This window comes from Saccopteryx leptura, chromosome 1, assembly GCF_036850995.1.
Source record: "Saccopteryx leptura isolate mSacLep1 chromosome 1, mSacLep1_pri_phased_curated, whole genome shotgun sequence".
Lineage (NCBI taxonomy): Eukaryota > Metazoa > Chordata > Mammalia > Chiroptera > Emballonuridae > Saccopteryx > Saccopteryx leptura.
In genome coordinates, this window is record NC_089503.1 from 139,356,883 (window position 1) to 139,380,566 (window position 23,684).

Sequence of the window (23,684 nt, forward strand, 5' to 3'; positions counted from 1 at the left end):
GAAAAAATAATTTTGATAAAGAGCTTATAACAGGTCTATCTTTAAACAATAAGTTTCTTAAATTTCCTTAAATTAACTTAAAATCTATTTATTAATGTAGTTTATGCATAGCTTAAGAATATATTTGTTAAATACTGTGGGCATTAAGAGACATTTTTTATATCCTATTGTAAAGATTAATTAATCTTTAAAGTACTAAATTTTCACTTGGAAACCTCATCCAAAGGTATGGAGAAATCAGAATTAAAAAGCAAATAAAATAAAGACTAAAAAAAAACAAAATTAAAGATTTTGTAAGCATGATGTTATCTATATGACCATTATAAACATTTCTCATATATATATATCAAAATTTTACCATTATATATTTAGAAGTATAGAGATAAATACCAGAAGAAACAGCTAAAAGTTTTGAAAATAGTAACTCTGTGGAGAGGAAAATAGAGATGGAAGAGCTTAGGGAGCAGGGTCAAGTTTGTGTTGTTTGTTTTATAAGTTTTGTAATACTAATATATTTTTTAAAACTATCTCTGTATTACTTAGAAAAAACTAAAATTAAACTTTAAAAAAATGTAGTAGCCCTGGCTGGTTGGCTCAGCAGTAGAGCGTCGGCCTAGCGTGCGGAGGACCCGGGTTCGATTCCCGGCCAGGGCACACAGGAGAAGCGCCCATTTGCTTCTCCATCCCTCCGCCGCGCTTTCCTCTCTGTCTCTCTCTTCCCCTCCCACAGCCGAGGCTCCATTGGAGCAAAGATGGCCCGGGCGCTGGGGATGGCTCTGTGGCCTCTGCCTCAGGCGCTAGAGTGGCTCTGGTCGCAACATGGCGACGCCCAGGATGGGCAGAGCATCGCCCCCTGGTGGGCAGAGCGTAGCCCCTGGTGGGCGTGCCGGGTGGATCCCGGTCGGGTGCATGCGGGAGTCTGTCTGACTGTCTCTCCCTGTTTCCAGCTTCAGAAAAATGAAAGAAAAGAAAAAAAAAAAAAAATGTAGGAGATGCTAAGGAGCTGCCTGGACTTCCCAGCTGGTGACCTTCACTCAGGGTGACTGTGTCAACCATGGGACCAATGGTCTGCAACTGTTATTAAATAGTGGTCTCTTCTCTGGGGCTATTCCCCTGAGGTAAGTTAATAATATCTGTAGTAATCAATCAAAATTTCAGTATAAGCATATTTTTACGAGATACGGAGATTCTCAACAGAATTAAACAGACTCTTCCTCCGAGGAGTGATGGTGAGGAGGAGAGATAAAGGAATTGTCACTTCCCATTTCAAGCCTACTGAGAACACTTAAAAAATCCAAAGCTTGGTGTCTGTCACAAAGGGAGGGAGGGGAGGAAGGAGTAGGGTGGTGGCAGTCCCAGTGCCATCCCTCTCCTCCTCAGCTCCTCTGGTGTGACTAACTCCCACCAGCACTGCACCCTTCTGCTTTTAAACAAGTAAAAGCTTTTCTGCTGCAATCCATTATGAATCATTTTCATAATGTAAATAACCACTTCCCATAGGACTTGTGCCATTTTTCTGTTTCCTTCACGTTACTAAGTCCCACACTTTACACATGCTAGGTAATCAATAGGTGCTGATCGCATAGATGGACCTTGTTCTCACGTCCACTGCATATTCCCCCTCTGTCGTCCAGGTTACTCTGCAGCAGTATCCACTCTGCCTGTTGACTTCCAGTGGCTGGGCCTTCGGGAGGCCCTTCCAGGTGATATGGGAAGAGAAAGAGCCCCAGGTATTTGTTCCATCAGCTCTTTCCCTCTCCTTGTCTCTCTGCCGGGTCACAGTTTGGCCACGGCTGTGTCCACCCACCCACGTTCACAGCTCTTGCTAGGCAGCCTTTCTCCTACAGCTTCAGCTCCTGCCAGATTCTAGCAGCTACATCCTCTCCTGTGCCGTCAGACCCAGAGGAGCTGGCAGCTCCCTGCTCTTACTAGCCCCTATATACTTCACCCCCTCCCTTAAACCACACCTTTGTAAACAGTCATTTCTTTACATTCTTTTTATTTCTCTTTTAATTCTTTATCTTCTTGACTTCTCTCCTATTTCCTGCTTAAACCCTGTCGGATTCAATACGTACCTTATATACTTAGCTCGCTTCAATGACCCTGTAGGGGATAAGGCATTGTGCAAGGTAATATAGGAGACACGAAATGCCCTTTTAGTTCTTTAATCCAGTAAGAAAAAAAATGAGAAGACGTACAAATAATTACATAGTCAACATACAGATTAGTTTCATTCATCCTAGATAAATATTAAAATAGAATGATTGCTAAACTCTGAGAGGGCAGACAACTTTCAAGTTTGCTCTGTTCCATATTCGATGATAAAGAAGCTCTTCAAGAGATAGCGACAGAGTGGGCACATATCTGACTTGTTCTCTGTCGTAACTAGGCTAGGATAATTACATGTTTAATATACATGTTTCTGGACCTGGGACTCACTCAGCAACTATCTGATACACATTCATAAACTTTGAAGGTTGATGTGGGGCAACAGATATATAGCAAAAGCCCAGATCCTTCGGTATTTATGAATGCATAATCTTTTTGGTAAAAAAAAAAAAAAAAGTGAAGAATACCAATAGTTCAAGGATTTATAGAGTTAGAGATTTCCCAGAACAAAGAAAAAGAAAATCTATCCTGTTCGTTTTTGTCTACCCTCCTGAGCTTTGTCATAGGAGGTGTTATGGCATTTTGTTGGGAGAAGAATAGAATCTGTAAACCAGAATTTTAGAATGTATACAACAGACAGTATGGTTTACCATACTGTAGATCAAGGCAGTTCAAGGTTTGGGTTCAATCTTGGCTTTGCTACTTCCTTAAAGAAGGTATTTAGCATCTCTGTTTTTCAGTTATCTTACCTATAAAATGAGAATAAGTACTTATTTCATGGGATCACCATGAAAGTTAGAAGAGTTAATATGAGCACAGAATTTGCACACAGTACATCTTTATTATATGTGTTAACTGTTGTTCTTGTATTTTTGGAGTTTATAAAGTCATTCTAAAATCCCATCTCTGAACTAGGCTTGGCCAGACAGCTGAATTGAATTTCTTGATGTGAAGAATTCCATGTGGCCAGTAAAAACCCTTGAGATTCTGCCAGGCAAATGTTTAGTAGGAACTCTTCAAACTATAAGTTTCAGACAGCTCAAAGCCGGCAGAAGTCATTGCTGATTGAGAACAGGTCAAGAGACACTTTATGAAGGTGGGTATTCAAGATGAAACATGAGAAAAATCAGTAGGCCTTAGAGGAGGAGGAAAGAAAAGGTACTCTTCCCTCTTAGTAAGCTATTTTTGGTTCCCAGATCTTGACTGTCTTGTTTATTCCAAGGCATACTTTTTAAAAGCACTTAATCTTCCCAAGGACAGCACTTATAGTCTTTAATGTTGTCAGTCCTGGGGGAGGGGGTGGGTTGGAGAGAAAGACAAGTAAAGTTTATGTAACCATGTGACAAACTTAAATTCCTTGTGTTCCACTTTGCCAGAAGTTCATTAGAGACTGTGAGTTCTCAATAGTTAGGAGGCATTGACCGTGTGTGTGTGTGTGTGTGTGTGTGTGTGTGTGTGTGTGTGTGTGTGTGTCTTTCCTGCTTCTGTCATTTTTTTCTAGTCCCCCCCCCCCAGGGGAAAGGAGGATCTTTCTCATACCAGTCCTGAGTTTCATGCCATAGCTGCTTCTCTGTGTCTTTGTTAGTATCCCCAGGGCCATCATTCACCTTACTGTTACTTGCAGCCAGGACACTTGGCCTACTGCCTCCTTGAAAACATGTTACTACTAACTGTAGGTGTCAGCAAAGGGCTGGCATTTTTACTGCCCTGACTTTTAATTTACTCCATCACTAGCCCACAAGGTTGTTCTGACAAATTAAATTTATACTGAAGATTTAAAGTTACAGGAAGTTTACTTCATAACAACAGAACTTATATTTGAATAGTAGATGTCCTTGGTCTAATATGTCTTTCAGTTACTCCACTATCGGGCATTTCTTCCTTCTCTCATCTTAACGCCAAATCTCAATCTCCTCTCTGAATCTTCTACCGTTCTAGATTCACCTCACTGTAAAATCTGTTTATTCTTGTGCAGATTAATGTGTCTATCTTTTAGTTTTATCATCCTCTTTAAATACATGCTCTCAGGGTCTCTCCTTCCATCCTCATGCAGCTCATTAAAGACATTAGACAACTCTGAAGAGAATTCTGGAACCAGGTGCTAAATGGTAGACATATATGATGAGATGGAGAGGCATTCTCACAGAGGTAAACTGTACAGTCATACTTCCGATATGCACACATGTGGTTCTAGATCACGACAGTAAAGTAAGTATCGCAATAAAGCAAGTCAGAATCATTTTGAAGGTGGAAGGTCTTGCCTTCAATTTGTTAAAAGCTCAGCATCTGTAAAGTGCAATAAAGTGAAGTGCAATGATACAAGGTGTGCTAATACTTGAATGTGAAATGGTCAGCCTGGACAGTTGTCCCTCCACTGATGGGCTAGCAGATCCACATGCAGTAGCAAAGTGGGAGGCCATCTTTGCTTAGTCAGGTTTGATGTTAGATGACTGTCTTAACTTGGATTCCCTAGAAATAGAACTGAGATGAAAATACTATGCAAGTGTTTCATTGAGAAAATGCCTGCAAGGGAAACCTGTAGAGGAATGTGGAAAACAGGATGGCTTTAGGAAAAATGCCAGCTAAAGAAGGGGGTTCAACCAACAGCCAGCCCTAGTCTGATCCCACAGGGAACTCTGGAGCAAGAATAATACCACAGAGGTATCCTGACTCAAGATGACAGTGCTGGGCTTCTGTACCCACTTATCAATCAGACATGGACTGCGGGCCATCTGGGAGGGAAAGATGTAACATCCAAGCATTTCCAGGTGAGATATCTCTTATTGACCAACAGTTGTTCTCAGAAGAAGGGTATGCCTGTGAACCATTACCAACTGACATGTAAAGCAAGTGGATAGTTGTACCAGACTGAGAAAGAGGCTGGGGCAGAAGCAATAATAGCATCTACTACAACGAGAAACACTTCATAGCAGAATTTACTGTCCCTGTGTCCAGGCCTGGAACCAATGTAGTCAGCTCTGGAGCTGGCTAGATCCAAGAGCTAAAACATATACCAAACTGCATTCTGCCAGTCATTTTCTGTTGCATTTTTATCTTCTTCAGTTCAAATTTTCTACCTTCTTTATATCCTGACATTTTATATTTTATTGGCTCACTAACCATAAACAATCATGTTCTCATGAATATTGACTGGCTCTACAGTGGATATCACTGTAGCTGAGTTACCAAGTTCTGCTAGATAGCATAACTGAACATATGTATGAAGCTTACAGGGGATCAAGGTATTACTGCCTTGTGACTGGTTGGTTTACTTGTATAGTTGATCCTTGAATAAAGTGGGGGTTATAAGCCCTAACTCCCACAAGGTAGAAAACCAGTGTGTAATTTTTGATTCCCCCAAAACTTAACTACTAATAGCCTACTGTTGACTGGAAGCCTTACCAATAACATAAAGTCAATTAATACATATTTGCCCTAGCCACTTAGCTCAGTTAGTTAGAGCATGGTCCCAATAAGCCAAGGTTGCGGGTTTGATCCCCAGTCAGGGCACATATAGGAATCAAACGGTGGATACATGGATGAGTGGAAAAACAAATGTGTCTCTCTCTCTCTCTCTCTCTCTCTCTCTCTCTCTCTCTTTCTCTCTTCCTTCTGCTCTTTCTAAAGTCAATTGAAAAAAATAAAGTTGACTGATACATATTTTGTATATATTTTGTATATGTATACTTTAGTCTTACAATAAAGTAAGCTAGAAAAAAGAAAGTGTTCTTAAGAAAATTTAAAAGAAGAGAAAATACTATACTATATTTATCAATAGTGTAAGCTTAAGATGTAGTCTATTTACAAGATGGAAAAAAATTGACTAATAAGTGAAACATGCAGTTCAAACACATGTTATTCAAGGGTCAACTTTAGATTGATTGATCCAAATCTTAGCTAGAGAGATACCAATTCATAAAATTTTTATTGTTCTTGCAAAATATGTTGTTGTGTCATTTAATATTTTCTAGAGAGGTATTTTTTTTTCTAAGCAAATATTTAACAATGTCCTATTCATCAGATAACTACAGATAAAAATAAGCCAAAACACAATGGTTCCCCATAACAAAAAGAATGGGGAAAAAAGGTATGCATAATTATATAGTATAGTATTAGAAACAAGATTTTTCAGTTGCAAAGAACAATCAAACTAACCTCACTGAAGAAAGAAATTAGTTTCAAGGCTACAGAAACTTCACAGACTCCAAGATAATGAGACAGAGGACTAGAATATCACAAGCTCTGTTTCTTATTGATGGTGTCATCTCCTTTAACCCTGATTCTTTCTACAGTCTAGTCCAATTGTCATCATCTCGGTTATTTTTCTTTACCTCCACACATTATCCTGGGCCATTGGCCCAACTCCACATTCGATCACTGATGACTGAAGCCTCCCTCTAGGTCTCTTGACTCAAATCCTTGAGAATAAGAATCTGATTGAGTGAGGTGTCTATGTATAGATCAGTGAACCCTGGACAGGATTACCTACTGTCCACACAGCATGGCTGTAGTGAGAAAGTTTAAGATCAGAAAATCGGGCCCTGGCCGTTTGGCTCAGCGGTAGAGTGTCGGCCTGGCGTGCGGGGGACCCGGGTTCGATTCCCGGCCAGGGCACATAGGAGAAGTGCCCATTTGCTTCTCCACCCCCCCCCTCCTTCCTCTCTGTCTCTCTCTTCCCCTCCCTCATGCGGGAGTCTGTCTGACTGTCTCTCCCCATTTTGGAAAAATACAAAAAAAAAAAAAAAAGAAAATCAAGTTTGGTATGAGTGATACAATGTATTTATGCTACATAGAATTTACACAGTTCACACATGTTCATGTTCAGTAACTGGGCACTCCATATTCTCCTGTTCAGGCTGAAGGAAAATTTACTCTGATATAGCCCAAGGCCTGGAGACTAACACAGCCTTGAACAACTAAGCCTGTTACTCAATTCATATTAGAATAGATTGGATTCTGTGGGTGGAGTAAATGAATACATGAAGAACACATCTGGAAGGAGTTTTAGCTTTGCACTATGTCTGTCTATTCAATGACCCACATTGAAGTAGAAATGTCAGGGGGTAAGAGCCCATAACTTTTTTCTAAAGTCATTTTTTTCTGGCACTGCAGTTGAAACTAAGGTGGTGATTCTGTTCTAATCACCCCTTCTCAGTCTCATTCAGCTTTCTGATGCTCCAGGAAGTTGTGTGTCTCTCGGCCAGCCTATTCTTTTGAGGAACACTGTTATATACAGTGTTATACACAGTGTAATTGGAGAAGCTTTCAGAAGGGCCTGTCTAATCCAAAAGGTCCCATGCAAATATATATATATATATATATATATATATATATATATATATATATATATATATATATATATATATTATAGCAATACCTGAAATTTCATCATTAAGGATTCATCTGTGCCTTGATGAGTTTCTAAATACCAATCTCCACTAGAAGGAATAGACATCTTGGAAAATGGCTGATTCCAGGTCAAGGGTAGGAAAAGTTCAAGGTGAGCCTCGGACACATCTCACAAATCAAAGAAGTGCTGAAAAATGAATTGGGTCATATCAAAGGGACATAGGAATTGATATATAGGAAATTTTACTGGTTAAATTTGGAACAATTTGAGCATTAAAAAATAACAATAATGACAATTGATTATAACCTCCAAAAGCCTATATAGTTCTACTTAAAAGAAAGAAGAAAAGCTCTTCTTTATAAAAGATTACAGCTAATAATTGTAGATGAAATAATAGAAGGAGGAGATCACCCATTTTACTACTCTCAATATAATAATTGACCAAAACAAGAATCCTCAGTGGATTTTTTAATGATTACCATCATTGGTGATGTTTAATCCTGGAATCCATACCTTTCTCTCACTTCTATAGTTACATCAGAGCTGCTTTTGAGGATTGGAGCCCACAACCCCAGGCTAATCTGTCACTTTGGCAGAAAACAGAAACTTATACATTTGTATAGCTCTTGATCAATAGTGAATCCAACATTCTGGACCCAACATTGGGTCTAAAAATTTTGAAGCAATTCATATAGCCACTATTTTGTACTTTCACAAGCAATGTGTATAATTATATCTTTTTCTAATTCAGTGTGTGGGGGGGAGTACATCTCATTGATTGATTTTCATTTCTTTGTTCATTAATGCACTTGATTCTTTTTTCCAATATGCTAATTGAGTCCACAGATTTCTTCTTGTAAGAATTTGACTATTCAGAATGGCGCTTATCAACAAAACAACACAGAGTAAGTGCTGGCGAGGATGTGGAGAAAAGGGAACCCTCCTGCACTGCTGGTGGGAATGCAGACTGGTACAGCCACTGTGGAAAACAGTATGGAGATTCCTCAAAAAACTGAAAATTGAACTGTCTTTTGACCCAGCTATCCCACTTTTAGGAATATACCCCAAGAACACCATAGAACGGCTCCAAAAGGAGAAATGCACCCCCATGTTTGTGGCAGCATTGTTCACAATAGCGAAGATCTGGAAACAGCCCAAGTGTCCGTCAGAGGACGAGTGGATTAAAAAGCTTTGATACATATATACTATGGAATACTACTCAGTCATAAGAAATGATGACATCGGATCATTTACAATAACATGGATGGACCTTGATAACATTATACGGAGTGAAATAAGTAAACCAGAAAAAAACTAAGAACTATATGAATCCATACATAGATGGGACATAAAAATGAGACTCAGAGACATGAACAAGAATGTGATGGCAACAGGGGTGGAGGGGTAGGGGGAGGGGGGAGGGGACGAGGAAGGAGAGAGGGGGTGGGGGAGGGGAGGGGCACAAAGAAAACCAGATAGAAGGTGACAGAAGACAATTTGACTTTGGGGGAAGGGTATACAGCACAATCAAATGTCAAAATAATCTGGAGATATTTTCTCTCAACATATGTACCCTGATTTATCAATGTCACTGCATTAAATTTAATAATAATAAAAAAAGAATTTGACTATTTGTGACATTTGCTTATTTACTTTTTTAAGGCTTAGTGTTCTTTTCTTATTTATTCAATCTTTAATGATTTATTTTGGCTTATGATTTATTATGATTTATTTGGACTCATATTGAGGGCTTTTAAAATATATTATAAAAGGTTTTTATATTATGGTTAAAGCAATAATAGAAGATCTGATAATACCACAGAGATGGATTCATTCTCCTTCAAGAGCTCTTAAAATAAAAACTGTAACTCCTTTTTGTTTTCTATGAGCAAATGATGTTATTTGTATGCACTCAAATCTGTCACTATTTTCTTTACTATTTTATCTATTGTTTCTAAGCTGTTCATAGCTGTTAAATTATATTCTATTCTGATTTCTAAACTTTGGTATTTTAATTAGTCTAACTTTTAAATCCACCCAAAATGGATTTGGGGGATGAGGAAAAATAGTTTAAAACGCAAAAATGACAAATTGACTTTCAAAATGGACTTGCTCATTACCTTTTATCCAGCTAAATTATTACTGCAGTGGATGGCAGAAGACCATGAATCCTGGCATTGCACAGAAGATAAATACACTTGTCAGAAAAAGATTGCCGAGCCACAAGAGAATAATGATAGAGAAGAAACTCATAAAATGTACTTACTGAGAGACTGTTTTGGTTTTATTTTGTTGTTCTGATAGCTTGATTGTTGGGGGGAAGGGCTGCAAAGGGAAATGGAAAAAGCTGGCTGATTTTAACTCTTTACCTTATTGCAAAATTGCCTAATACAAAAGACAGCTTGAATTGCAACAGCTGGTGTCGCCTAGCCTGGACCACATAGAATAGATGTTCAGGGATAAGCTGAACCCTGACTAATACACTTTGCTGAGCAGATAATCTTTTTATTTCCTGAAGAAACTCAGTAGTTAGGATTCACTTCTTTTCTTCTCTATTTTCCTTTGATTAAAATATTAATGAATTTATAATATATACACCTAGGGGTTTTTTGTTTTTTAGAGAGAGGAGAAAGAGAGAGGAAGGAGCGGGAAGCATCAACCCATAGTAGCTACTTCTCATATGTGCCTTGACCTGGCAAGCCTGGGGTTTTGACCAGTGACCTCAGCATTCCAAGCTGATGCTTTATCCACTGCGCCACTACATGTCAGGCTGCACTTTGTTCTTTAATCACCATGCTGTTTACAGATTACAGTCAGCTCCTCTCACTTTGCTGGGCCCCCTTGTTCACCCCCAGGTGCTGATCTTTGGCTTCCAGGTGCTCTTTGTAAACCAAGGAAAAATCATGTGGTCACTTTTTGCTAATTGCCTGGAAAAAATAAGGAACCCAGATGGCAGAAATGTTCTCAGTACCCTTCCTATGTGCGTTCTCCCTGTGGAAATCACTTGTTTTTATTGAATTTTATACCATTCTTACCTTCAAGCTGGTGGAAGGCATTTATCAAGCTGCTTTCAGACTTCATGCCTGAATAATTCTGTTGCTTAAGCTCGTTTTCACATTAGTTGTCAAATAACTTGAACTAAGTCTGTTTCTTTCTTTGTGCTGTAATGTTTTCATTTCCAATAACAGCTCCTATCTATTAAGGATTCAATTATTTAAAATATATTTGTATAAATGTTTGAGGCTCATAGTTGAATGGTATTTCATAATTGCAAAGGAGAGGTTAGAAAAGAAACAAGGAAATTTATAGTTAGTTTTAGCCTACCAACCTTAACGGGCAACAGTGGTTGCTAATTCTTTTTTTTTTTTTTTTTTTTTTTTCTTTCTTTCATTTTTCTGAAGCTGGAAACAGGGAGAGACAGTCAGACAGACTCCCGCATGCGCCCGACCGGGATCCACCCGGCACGCCCACCAGGGGCGACGCTCTGCCCACCAGGGGGCGATGCTCTGCCCATCCTGGGCGTCGCCATGTTGTGACCAGAGCCACTCTAGCGCCTGAGGCAGAGGCCACAGAGCCATCCCCAGCGCCCGGGCCATCTTTGCTCCAATGGAGCCTTGGCTGCGGGAGGGGAAGAGAGAGACAGAGAGGAAAGCGCGGCGGAGGGGTGGAGAAGCAAATGGGCGCTTCTCCTGTGTGCCCTGGCCGGGAATCGAACCCGGGTAATTCTTAAACTGGTATTATCTGGCCTTTATCTTTTTTTTTTTTTTTTTTTTTTTTTTTTAATTTTCAAGCTGGAAATGGGGAGAGACAGTCAGACAGACTCCCGCATGCGCCCGACAGGGATCCACCCGGCACGCCCACCAGGGGCAACGCTCTGCCCACCAGGGGGCGATGCTCTGCCCCTCCGGGGGGTCGCTCTGCCGCGACCAGAGCCACTCTAGCGCCTGGGGCAGAGGCCAAGGAGCCATCCCCAGCGCCCGGGCCATCTTTGCTTCAATGGAGCCTTGGCTGCGGGAGGGGAAGAGAGTGACAGAGAGGAAGGAGGGGGGGGGGGGAGTGGAGAAGCAAATGGGCGCTTCTCCTATGTGCCCTGGCCGGGAATCGAACCCAGGTCCCCCGCACGCCAGGCTGACGCTCTACCGCTGAGCCAACCGGCCAGGGCCTGGCCTTTACTTTAAATGTATTCTTTATCGTTGTTGTTAAACCACAGTAGCTAACATATATAAGTATCACTTAAATAAATGAATGAATAAAATCTAGCAATTTAAATTCTATACTCCAGAACTAACCAAAGACTATATGGCAGCCTGAGACCAACCCATTACGGTGATGAATCTGAAGAAAGCACATTAAATCATTAGACAGATATTTCCATGCCTCACTGGAAAAAATTTAATTCCCTTTTACCATTTTAAAAGCTAATACCATGAGCAGACAATTTGGTCTTATTCTATTAGAAACAGCTGGTTAATATTCCTGTTGAAAGTGTGTAATTCAGATTAAATGAAGAAAAATAAAACACTATTTTAAATTCCAAGTTCTTTTTCTTGTATTGTGAGCTCTGGTTCCTACTGGTCTTTACTATGAGCATTAGAGTACATTTCTTAGGTGGATTTTAGTCACTATAAGTCCCTATGAAATGCTAGATTCCCAAGTTGGAGTTCTCTTATGCGATCTTGTGTTTACTCCCATGACCCTCCTGAGGGAATAGGTTCAATGTGGGTAGATTGTCAGGTAGGAGAGAGGTGAAGTGAGGATGGCTAAAGCTGGGGCAGCCAGAGGGTGCTGGAGGACTCTGTGCCTCTGTCTGAGTGGGAGGGGCAAGGGAAGGAAGAATTATAAAAGGAATAGGGGAAGACAAAAGAATAAGGATATAAGAAATAGGAGTAATTTCACCCTTAATGTTCTTTCAGTGTATCAGTCAGTTAGCCAACATTTATAGAGTGCCTGTTGTATGCTGGCTTTGTGCCAGGTTCCATAGCTGCTATGCCACTTTCAAAGACATAGCATCTTCCTGTCTTCAAGCAGTTTAAAATCTAGAAGAGGAGACAAAGTGAAGACACAATGATATTAACAGAAGGCAAAATGAGATCAAGGCCATGCATTTATTCATCCTTGAATTCCTCTCCTCTCATTTTCTCTAAAGTCCATTGTAAAAAGGTTCTTACCGAACCTGGCTGGTTGGCTCAGTGATAGAGCACCAGCCTGGCATGTGAAAGTCCTGGGTTTGATTCCTGGCCAGGGCACACAGGTGAAGCACCCATCTGCTTCTTCCCCCTTCCCCCTTTCCTTTATTTCTAGCTCTCTCTGCCTCTCCCACAGCCAAGGCTCCATTGGAGCAAAGTTGCCCTGGGTGCTGGGCATGGCTCCATGGCCTCCACCTCAGGCACTAGAGTGGTTCCGGTTGCAATGGAGCAATGCCCCAGATGGGCAAAACATCTCTCCCTAGTGGGTATGCCAGGTGGATCCCGGTGGGGGGCATGCAGGAGTCTATCTCTCTGCTTCCCTGCTTCTCACTTCAGAAAAATACAAAAAAAAAAAAAAAAGGTTCTTACCTCCATCACACCTCCAAACCTACCTTTATAAAGGTCTCTAATAATCAAGGCCCTGGCTGGTTGGCTCAGTGGTAGAGCGTCGGCCTGGCGTGCTAGAAGTCCCGGGTTCGATTCCCGGCCAAGGCACACAGGAGAAGCACCCATCTGCTTCTCCACCCCTCCCCCTCTCCTTCCTCTCTGTCTCTCTCTTCCCTTCCCGCAGCGAGGCTCCATTGGAGCAAAGATGGCCCGGGCGCTGGGGATGGCTCCTTGGCCTCTGCCCCAGGCGCTAGAGTGGCTCTGGTCGCAACAGAGCGATGCCCCGGAGGGGCAGAGCATCGCCCCCTGGTGGGCAGAGCGTCGCCCCCTGGTGGGCGTGCCGGGTGGATCCCGGCCGGGCGCATGCGGGAGTCTGTCTGACTGTCTCTCCCCGTTTCAAGCTTCAGAAAAAAAAAAAAAAAAAAAAAAAGGTCTCTAATAATCAAATGCTAAATGTAATGGCCAGTTCTCAGTCTTTATCTGACATATTAGTAGCATTTGTCACAATTCATCACTCTTCCTGAAATACAGCCTTTTCTTGGCTTCCAGAATAATATTGGTTTCATCCTCTTTCTTGTTTCTTTTTGAATCCTTTGTTTGTTCATTAGCTTCTTTCATATTTCTTCATGCTGACATGTCCCAGAACTTGATTACTTGTCCTCTTTGCCTCTCTGTCTACACTCAGCCCCTTGATAACCTCATCTAGACTTGTGATTCTAAACACCACCTTCTCGCTGATGACTCCCAAATCTCCAACCCAGATTTTCTATCTGAACTTAAGATTCATATATCCAACTGGGGTCTTGATATCCCAACTTGAATATCTAATAAATATCCCATACCCAACATGTCCAAAACTGAAGTCTCCCAAAATCTGCTTACCCCACCACTTCCACCCTTTCAGTTTATAGCAACTCTGTCCTTCTGTTTGCTCAGGCTTGAAACCTGGGAGTCCTCTGCGGCTCCTCTTCTCTCGCATTTCATGTGCAAACTGTCAGGAAAGCTTGTTGGCTCTACCTTTTTTAAAAAATAATCCAAAATTTGATCATTTCTCACCATCTGCCAAGTTAACACTCTGATCCAAGTAAGCTGGTCCTGACAGGTTCTCTTACCTTCTAGCTGGTCTCTCTACTTTAAACTTTTTCTTCCTCCCTTAGACTATTAATAACCTGGCTGCCAGAGTAATTCTTGTAAAACATAAGTCAGATTGATCAGATCATGTTTAAAATCCCACAATAGCTTCCCTTTTCAACTTATCATGAAAGCCAAAATCTTTACAAATGGCCAAAGGCCCCCTGATAATGTTAACTCTTTTTCTACTCCTTGCTGACTTGTTCTAGACACACCACCTCCTGCTAGTTCCCCAACACACCAGGAATTCTCCAGGCCTCTGTACTGGCCATCCATCCTGAAACACTCTTCCCCTGGCCTAGATGCCTACATGACTAACTTCCTCAACTTCTTCAAGTCTTTGCTCAAAAGCCACCATTGCAATGGGACCTGTCCTTACCACCTTATTTCATGCTGTGAATTGTGCAACCTATTTTCTTCATACTTTACTTTTTCATTTTTATATTGCTTTACCTTGTCATTGTTCCATAGCACTTACCACTTTCTAATATATTTTATAATTTCCTTATTTATCATGTTTATCGTCTGTCTCTCCCTGCTAGAATCTGAGCTCCAGGAGGGAAGACATCTTTATTTTCTTTGTTCATTGATATAGCTCAAGCTTTTAGGACATAGTCTGGGATGTCGTAGGCGCTTAGTAAAATGTGTGGAATTGAAATTGAATTCATTCAACATCCATCCGACAAATATATATTTAGTATTTACTACGTGGCAGGCACTGTGCTAGAAGCCTGATACTCAGCAATGAATAAAACAAACTTGCCCTATGTTCAATGTTCATGGAACTCACAGAGCAGCAGGGACCACAGACTCTGAGCAAGTAATTGCAATGTGATGACTGTCACAACAGGGTAACAGAAAGCATTGTGGGACTCTATAATAAGGAATCTCACTGAGGCTTAGGAGTCAGAAAAAGCCTCCACAAGAGAAAGATTTTAAGGCCAGATGTGACTAAAATGAAAAGGGGAAATACCTAGTAGGAAGGGCAAGGATCAAGCCCTAGATGGGGGTAACACATCGGGATGGTATTGATAAGGGATGTCCAGAAGGAATAGGCCTTTCGGCTAGGGTGATGGCGCAGGCAGCATGACTGAGATCACAGTTAAGAGGACATTGTATTAGCCAGTTAAACTGTGAGGAAAGATAAGAGGGTGAAAGCGAGTGTGTGTCATATGAAGAAGCAACTTCATCTTAAAATTAATAGGCAGGAAAATGCGGTGCTTGCATGATTGTTTGCCTGGAGCATTGGGTTCTCAAGGAAAGCACTGAGTGGAGAAGGGTAAGTTGGGACCAAAGGCAGTGGGGAAGTCCTGGGAGATTTTTAAGCAGGATTGTAACTGTCCAGAACTCACTTCAGAGGGATTTAATTTAGCTGCAGGATGTGACAGTAGGAGCAGGTGAATAAAGGGTAGCAGGTTCTGTAGGGAAAGTCGACTAAATCTCATCTTACACTGAAGGCCCCAGGCAAGGAACTTGTTTGCACTAAGGGGTGAAAGACAAAACCATGATAATTAAAATCCACAGGAGACTAGAATGAACACAGGAATTCCAATTCATTGATTTACTGTGAGAAATAGAACTGTCTCACAGACTAGAAATTCTCACATTAAAAAAAAACACCTGAATATGGAGGGAGGTAGAAGAGGGTAAAGGGGGGATAGATGGTGATGGAAGGAGACTTGACTTGGGGAGGTGAACACACTGTACAATATACAGATGATGTGTTATATAATTGTACACCAGGAACCTATATAATTTTATTAACCAATGTCAGCCTAATAAATTCAATAAAAAATTTAAAAACTGAACCTTTCTTTTTTCATAAATGACTTGGAAATCATGACAAGAAGCTCTTTTAGAATGCGCAAGAGAATGATCACAAGAAACTGATGAGTGTGAACTCTTTCTAGAGCCGAATTCCAGTGAGCCAGGGATTTCTCAGTAAATGTGGTAAATGTGGAGTTAGAATCAAATGTTAGCTGTCTTGGTGTTGATGTAAGGAATGAACTCAGGTAGCCCGCTGATCCTGTCTTACAATTGGAACTTAGAGTTTACCAGAGGGTTACAAATTTAGAGTTTACCTGGATTACAATCTCCTGCAGAGCATTTAAAAGATACCAAGGCTAAGACACACACACACACACACACACACACACACACACACACAATGGCTACTATGTAGAGGCGGTAAATATATTTATTAGCCTGACTGTGGTGATCTTTTCACAATGTACACATATATCAAAACATCAAATAGTATACCTTAAATATATATGATGTTTATATGTCAAAGATAACAGCTCTTAAAAAAGTACCAAAGCTGGGCACCAGCCCAGGTAAATGGAATCAGAATCTGTGCGGAGTCCGGGCATGGGTGTGACCTGGTAGTTCTAAGAGCTCCCACAACTATCATTCTGGGCTGGTCCAACCACGCACCTCGGAAGGGCATTGCTTCAACAGCCTCTGGACCTGTCTTCCAGGCCTCTAGAGATAACCAGCCCGGTCAGTTGAACATGGTCTGGTTCCACACACTTTCTTTGGATATGTTAATTAATATCCTAATTATTTTATTTTATGTCTGGATGTGTGTAATGAATATATCAATTATGTTTGAATATGGTATCATGCTCCCAGTTTCCCGAGGAGAGCTTTACTGCGGGCCTTGAAACTGTTGTGTCTGTCTCTGCTCTGACTCCTGCCTCAGGTGACTTTTCTTAGTGGGCAAAGTTTCCCTCATTTTCAGGTTCTTGGGGTGAGAAAGGCACCTCACCAGGGGATTCGCTGAGCTGAAGGGAGACTAGCCGGGAGCGGGAAGGCTGGGCAGGGCGCAGCGTGGCCAGGCACTCGCTGTAGCTGGGATGACAACGAGGGACAGAAAGAGAGTAGGAAGACAGAGGAGGGGTAGGAGAAAAACGGACGGACCATTAAATTAACTGGAAACGACCCAAATTATTGTCTTTGTACTAAATTTTAAAAAGGTTTACAGACTTTTCTGCCCGCTTCCCCCTGCCTGGGAGAGCAGCCCCTGGCTGCGCCTGGCGCTCGGTTCGAGCTCCGCGCTCCTGCTAAGCCAGGGCCGCGGTCTCTTCCTCCAGTGGCCACCTGCTCGCTACTGAGACCTCATCAGCCTTGACCAGTTTTCGACGTCTCCAAGATCCGGAAGATCGCCGACTGGCTGTGCTGGCAGGTGGAAGAAGATGAGCAGAGAGACAGGGTAACATACACGACTCGCTCATTGGTGGAAATGCCTCCGCTGAAGGCCTGAGGGCGAAGGTCCCCAAAGCACAGTAGTCACTGCTGTTGATATTGTCAGGAATCATCATCTGCAGGAAACCAGCTTCACAAAAGAATCCTACAGGAAGTACATCAAAGATGACATAAAATCAATCAAAGGGAAACTTGAAGAACAGAGACCTGCAAGAATAAAACCTTTTATGATGGGTTGAGGAACAGATCAAGCACATCCTTGCTCATTTCAAACCTACCAGTTCATCAGTGGTGAAAACAGGAATCCAGAGGGAATGGTTACGCTGCCGGACTGCGGTGAGAATAGTGTGACCACATACAAGACTGTTTATGAAGGATGGTCTAGAAATGTGAAAATAACACTCTGGCAATTTGGATCTCTTTCCTGTATTCATAACACACACCAGGACTAGGACAGCTGATGTTACCTTGAGCAATTCATTAATTTGCCCTTGATTTATTTGGAGTGGAGGCATTGTTTTTAGGAAGAATATTTGTCACGTACATTGTCTAAAAATAAAATGCATTTAAACTCAAAAAGAAAGTTTACAGAGGAATAATTGAATTGGGAGGGGTGATTCACAAAACATCATGACATTAAAAATTATGTGGAAATTAATCTCCATTACACTGATTCATTGACAAGCTAAGCACAGTTTTAATTTACCACTTGAATATTTTTTTCTAATGTAATATAACTTTACACATTTCATCTTTTCTTGTCCCTAAATATAGCATATAGCTATTAGACTATTAGGTCACAGAACAGAGAACTGAGCTATCAGTAAATGTTTTGGAAGCACTAGCAATCACTCCGAATATGCAGGTTTAGAACACACACCCATCCACACACATACACACACACACATTCACACAAACACATGATATTCCTAAATAACACAAATGCTATATTCAAGATGATTTCTGATCCTCATAGTAGTAAATAATTTTACAATCCTTGGCTTTTCTCTGAATATGCAGGCAAAGGATTAAGAAACAAATAAATGAAACAAATATTTATAAAAAACCCTATTGTGTCTCCTACATTGTTCTAAGTTTCTTTTTTCTCAGATAATAAATAGAATTGCTGAATTTATACCAGTGTTCCCAGAGATGTTGAGAGGGAACATGTTGTTTACTAAATCTCTCTCAGGCTCTTTCCTCTATGCTAATGGGTATTGACGGCACAATCACATCACTATCTAAGCAGCTATCCTACTGCGTTAATAATAGTCAGCCCACTATTTCATTTTAGAAATTTCTTATTCCTCTATTTCAATTCAGTGGCAATTATCTCAATTACAAAGTAAACCAAATTGAAAAGTTGGACAGAGGTAAAATATGATATCTGAAATTTTAAAAAACTATACATTTGTCAAGTTTTAAACAGACTTGGTTGACATCAATGGTCTTTAAAAAATCCTTTTGTGCTAAAAACTACTGAAGGCACTGAGAATTTTTCCAAAGCAGGGCTTGGGGATAAAATGCTTTTGAAACACAGTAAGTATATGCTCTGGAGTCAATTGATCTCAGTGGGTTTGGAAACTGAATACTGACAGAAATAGACACTCTTTGGGAAGTTTGTTCTATCCCTGCTGTCTCCAGCTGCATCAGTCAACTTTTGCTGCATCATTAATATCTCCAGACTTTCAAAACTTACAACAGCACATATGAGTGCAGGTTGGCGGTGGCTCTGCTGGCTGAGGCCTGGCTCCGGCTGTGGTCTGTGACTGGGTCTCTCACTCTGGTGTCTTCATTCTGGCAGGCAGGAGTACCAGAGGCTAAGTGGGAACACACACTGCTTCTTACGGTTTCCACTCAGAACTCGTGCAGGGTTCCTTCACCCCATGGCTCATTGGTCAGAGCAGGTCACATGGCCAAGCTAAGGTGAGTGATGTGGCAGCATATAAACATGACAAGGGCACAGTGCATAGTGCATTGGATTGGGATGCGGAGAACCCAGGTTCAAGACCCTGAGGTCACCAGCTTGAACGCAGGCTCATCTGGTTTGAGCGAAGCTCACCAGCTTGGACCCAAGGTCACTGGCTCGAGCAAGGGGTTACACGGTTTGCTGTAGCCCCATGGTCAAGGCACATATGAGAAAGCAATCAATGAACAACTAAAGTGTCACAACAAAAAACTAATAATTGATGCTTCTTATCTCTCTCCGTTCCTGTCTGTCTGTCCCTATCTGTCCCTCTCTCTGACTCTCTGTTTCTGTAAATAAAAATTAAATAAATAAAAAAATTAAGGCCCTGGCCAGTTGGCTCAGTGGTAGAGCGTCGGCCTGGCATGCAGAAGTCCCGGGTTCGATTCCCGGCCAGGGCACACAGGAGAGGTGCCCATCTGCTTCTCCACTCCTCCCCCTCTCCTTCCTCTCTGTCTCTCTCTTCTCCTCCCGCAGCCGAGGCTCCATTGGAGCAAAAAGATGGCCCGGCAAGAGAAGTGAAGGCAAAAATTAATGAATGGGACTACATCAGACTAAGAAGTTTTTGCTCAGCAAGAGAAACTGATAACAAAATAAACAGAAAGCCAACTAAATGGGAAATGATTTTTTCAAACGACAGCTCAGATAAGGGCCTAATATCCAAAATATACAAAGAACTCATAAAACTCAACAACAAACAAACAAACAATCCAATAAAAAAATGGGAAGAGGATATGAATAGACACTTCTCCCAGGAAGAAATACAAATGGCCAACAGATATATGAAAAGATGCTCATCTTCTTTAGCTATTAGAGAAATGCAAATCAAAACAGCAATGAGATACCACCTCACACCTGTTCGATTAGCTGTTATTAGCAAGTCAGGTAACAGCAAATGTTGGAGAGGCTGTGGAGAAAAAGGAACCCTCATACACTGTTGGTGGGAATGTAAAGTAGTACAACCATTATGGAAGAAAGTATGGTGGTTCCTCAAAAAACTGAAAATAGAACTACCTTATGACCCAGCAATCCCTCTACTGGGTATATATCCCAAAAACTCAGAAACATTGATACGTAAAGACACATGCAGCCCCATGTTTATTGCAGCATTGTTCACAGTGGCCAGGACATGGAAACAACCAAAAAGCCCATCAATAGATGACTGGATAAAGAAGATGTGGCACATATACACTATGGAATACTACTCAGCCATAAGAAATGATGACATCGGAACATTTACAGCAAAATGGTGGGATCTTGATAACATGATACGAAGCGAAATAAGTAAATCAGAAAAAACCAGGAACTGTATTATTCCATACGTAGGTGGGACATAATAGTGAAACTAAGAGACATTTATAAGAGTGTGGTGGTTACGGGGTGGGGAGGGGGGAATGGGAGAGGGATAGGGGGTGGGGAGGGGCACAAAGAAAACAAGATAGAAGGTGACAGAGGACAATCTGACTTTGGGTGGTGGGTATGCAACATAATTGAACGACAAGATAACCTGGACTTGTTATCTTTGAATATATGTATCCTGATTTATTGATGTCACCCCATTAAAAAAATAAAACTATAAAAAAAAAAAAAAAAAAAAAAAGATGGCCCGGGCACTGGGGATGGCTCCTTGGCCTCTGCCCCAGGCACTAGAGTGGCTCTGGTCGCAACAGAGCGATGCCGTGGATGGGCAGAGCATCGACCCCTGGTGGGCGTGCCAGGTGGATCCCAGTCGGGTGCATGCGGGAGTCTGTCTGACTGCCTCCCCATTTCCAGCTTCAGAAAAAAAATAAAAATAAAAATAAACATGACAAGGGCAGAGAGAAGAGGACAGATGTGAAATAGCATAGGATTCACCATTCCATTACCCTGAAAGCTAACACCCTCTCTCCCCAGAGCTAGGGCTCTGGCAGAAGTGTTTATCAGTGCTGTTGGACATAAAACGCAATTTTAAGAACCATTATCACAATCATGATATGGTGCAGTCTTTTCTCACCATTTGAAAATGTGAATAGTAAAGCTGACTGACTTTACAATACATGGTTGGCAACCTTTAAAATGTCCTGAGTGACCCTGCCCCCAGGTATTTATACCCTGTATAGTTTCCTCTCCCTGAGCATGGGCTGGACCTGATGACTCTGTCTAGGAAAAGTATTCCTATGTTTTTCTTTACAATTTCTCTGACACAGGTGTGGAGATTTTCCACACATCACGAAATTCTCTGCGACACCAGCAGATGTTCTATAATTCAATTAAATGCTGACATTATCTGTCTAGAGTTAGTGCACGTCCCATGAGAGCTCAGTCCCCTCAACTGCCCCCACTTCAGATGCCAATTGCAAGTCCCAGGCTGTCACCTATGCTTTTGACCAATCAGCCATAAATTGGGATTCCCACCACCCCTCCTTGGGTTCGATAATTGACTAGAATGCTCACAGAACTCAGGGAAACACATTTACAGATCTGTTTTAAATAATATAACAAAGGATATAGATGAACAGCCAGATGAAGAAACACACAGGACAAGGTGTGTGTGTGTGGGGGGTGGGCTCCCAGACCCTCTCCAGGTGCATCAGTCCAGAACCTTCATGTGCTCACCAACCTGGAAGCTCTCTGACCCTAGGTTTTGAGTATTTTTATGGAAGTTTCATCATCTAGTTGTGATTGATCATTATCTCATTCTCTATTCCCTCTCCTTTTCCCAGCGGATGCAGGATAAAAGGTGAAAAAGTGATAGGATGTCACTTCTGAGGTTAGGTTACAAAAAAAGTGTTGCTCTCTCCCTCTCTCTCTCTCTCTCTCTCCTCTCATTCTGGGGAAAGCTAGTTGCCATGTTGTCAGAAGCTAATATGTCAAAGACAAATGTGTTCATCCAACAGCCAATAAAGCCCCTCAACAACCATGCTGAGCAAACTTGGAAGCACCAGAGAGCCTTATATGGTTCCTGACTGAGACTTTGACTGTGGCCTTTCCAGAGACTCCAACGCAGAGGCACCTGGCTACTCTGCATCGAGATTCTGACCCACTGATACTGTGAGGTAAGTCATTATTGCCTAGGCTGCTAAAACAGCCTTGAAAAGGTCTGTTGTGCAATAATAAATAACCAGGACACCATATGAAAATGTGGATACTTAAATTGGCTATTCTTGTTGGTAATTTTCTGACTTACTAAGATAAATGCTTTTATTAAAAAGTCTCACTTGAATTTTTTTTTTTTTTTTGTATTTTTTTTCTGAAGCTGGAAACGGGGAGAGACAGTCAGACAGACTCCCGCATGCGCCCGACCGGGATCCACCCAGCACGCCCACCAGGGGGCGATGCTCTGCCCCTCCGGGGCGTCGCTCTGTTGCGACCAGAGCCACTCTAGCGCCTGGGGCAGAGGCCAAGAAGCCATCCCCAGCGCCCGGGCCATCTTTGCTCCAATGGAGCCTCGGCTGCGGGAGGGGAAGTGAGAGACAGAGAGGAAGGAGAGGGGGAGGGGTGGAGAAGCAGATGGGCGGTTCTCCTGTGTGCCCTGGCCAGGAATCGAACCTGGGACTTCTGCACGCCAGGCCGACGCTCTACCACTGAGCCAACCGGCCAGGGCTAAAGTCTCACTTGAATTTAAGGAAAAAAGAAAACCAAATATTGAAGTCAATACACCTAAGTTAGATTGCTAAAAATGACATTATTCTATCCCATAATCAGACATATCTGCAATACATTTTGTTGTGTAGTCATGTAATGAAGTAAGAACAGCTATTTCATAAGGGATAAGAGACTGGTGATTATTAAAGACAAGGTGATTCTGATGCCACATTGGCAGTGAAAAAAATGCACACATTCTTACGAGTTTAGCTAGAATGTGTCACATATAAACTTTTGTTTAAATTTCATTTCTTTTACTTTAAGCTCATTCAATTCTCCTGAAATTGGGTATACAGGGATCCAAATCTTTAGGAGTCATTTTTCAGTTAGCACACTTGTATATATTACTCTTCAGCAAAATTTATTTTAGGATTGCAAATCTCACTAGTCTAACCGTCAAACTCTTCATCAGAAGTTTCTAGGGGCACTTTGCTTTTAAAGTCACAAGGTACTTCTGTCTTGGCAAAGGCTGATTCAAGGCCACATCTATACAATACCAATTATCCACAGTAACAATGTTAATTGGATATTGCATGAAGTTTGGCTTTTTGTTGTTGTTGTTGTTCTAGCAAAACGTTTTAGTAGACTTTTTATAAAAGCCAACCATACACAGTTTCAGATAAAAGTATATTTTCAAAGGTAGATGGTACCATATACTTGGGAACAGGCTGCAGAAGATACTACAGATGTTGCTCTAGTCAATATGAACTCATAGTAGAAAGTT

The 23,684-nt window shown here is 41.5% G+C and overlaps 1 protein-coding gene and 1 pseudogene across 1 annotated transcript in view; one reads left to right on the top strand and one right to left on the bottom strand.

Moving 5' to 3' along the window:
* Positions 1-23,684, bottom strand: part of SREK1IP1 (SREK1 interacting protein 1) — a 471,033-nt gene that overhangs the window by 357,310 nt on the left and 90,039 nt on the right. The window lies entirely within an intron of this gene.
* On the top strand, positions 1,587-17,763 carry LOC136388135 (translationally-controlled tumor protein-like; annotated as a pseudogene).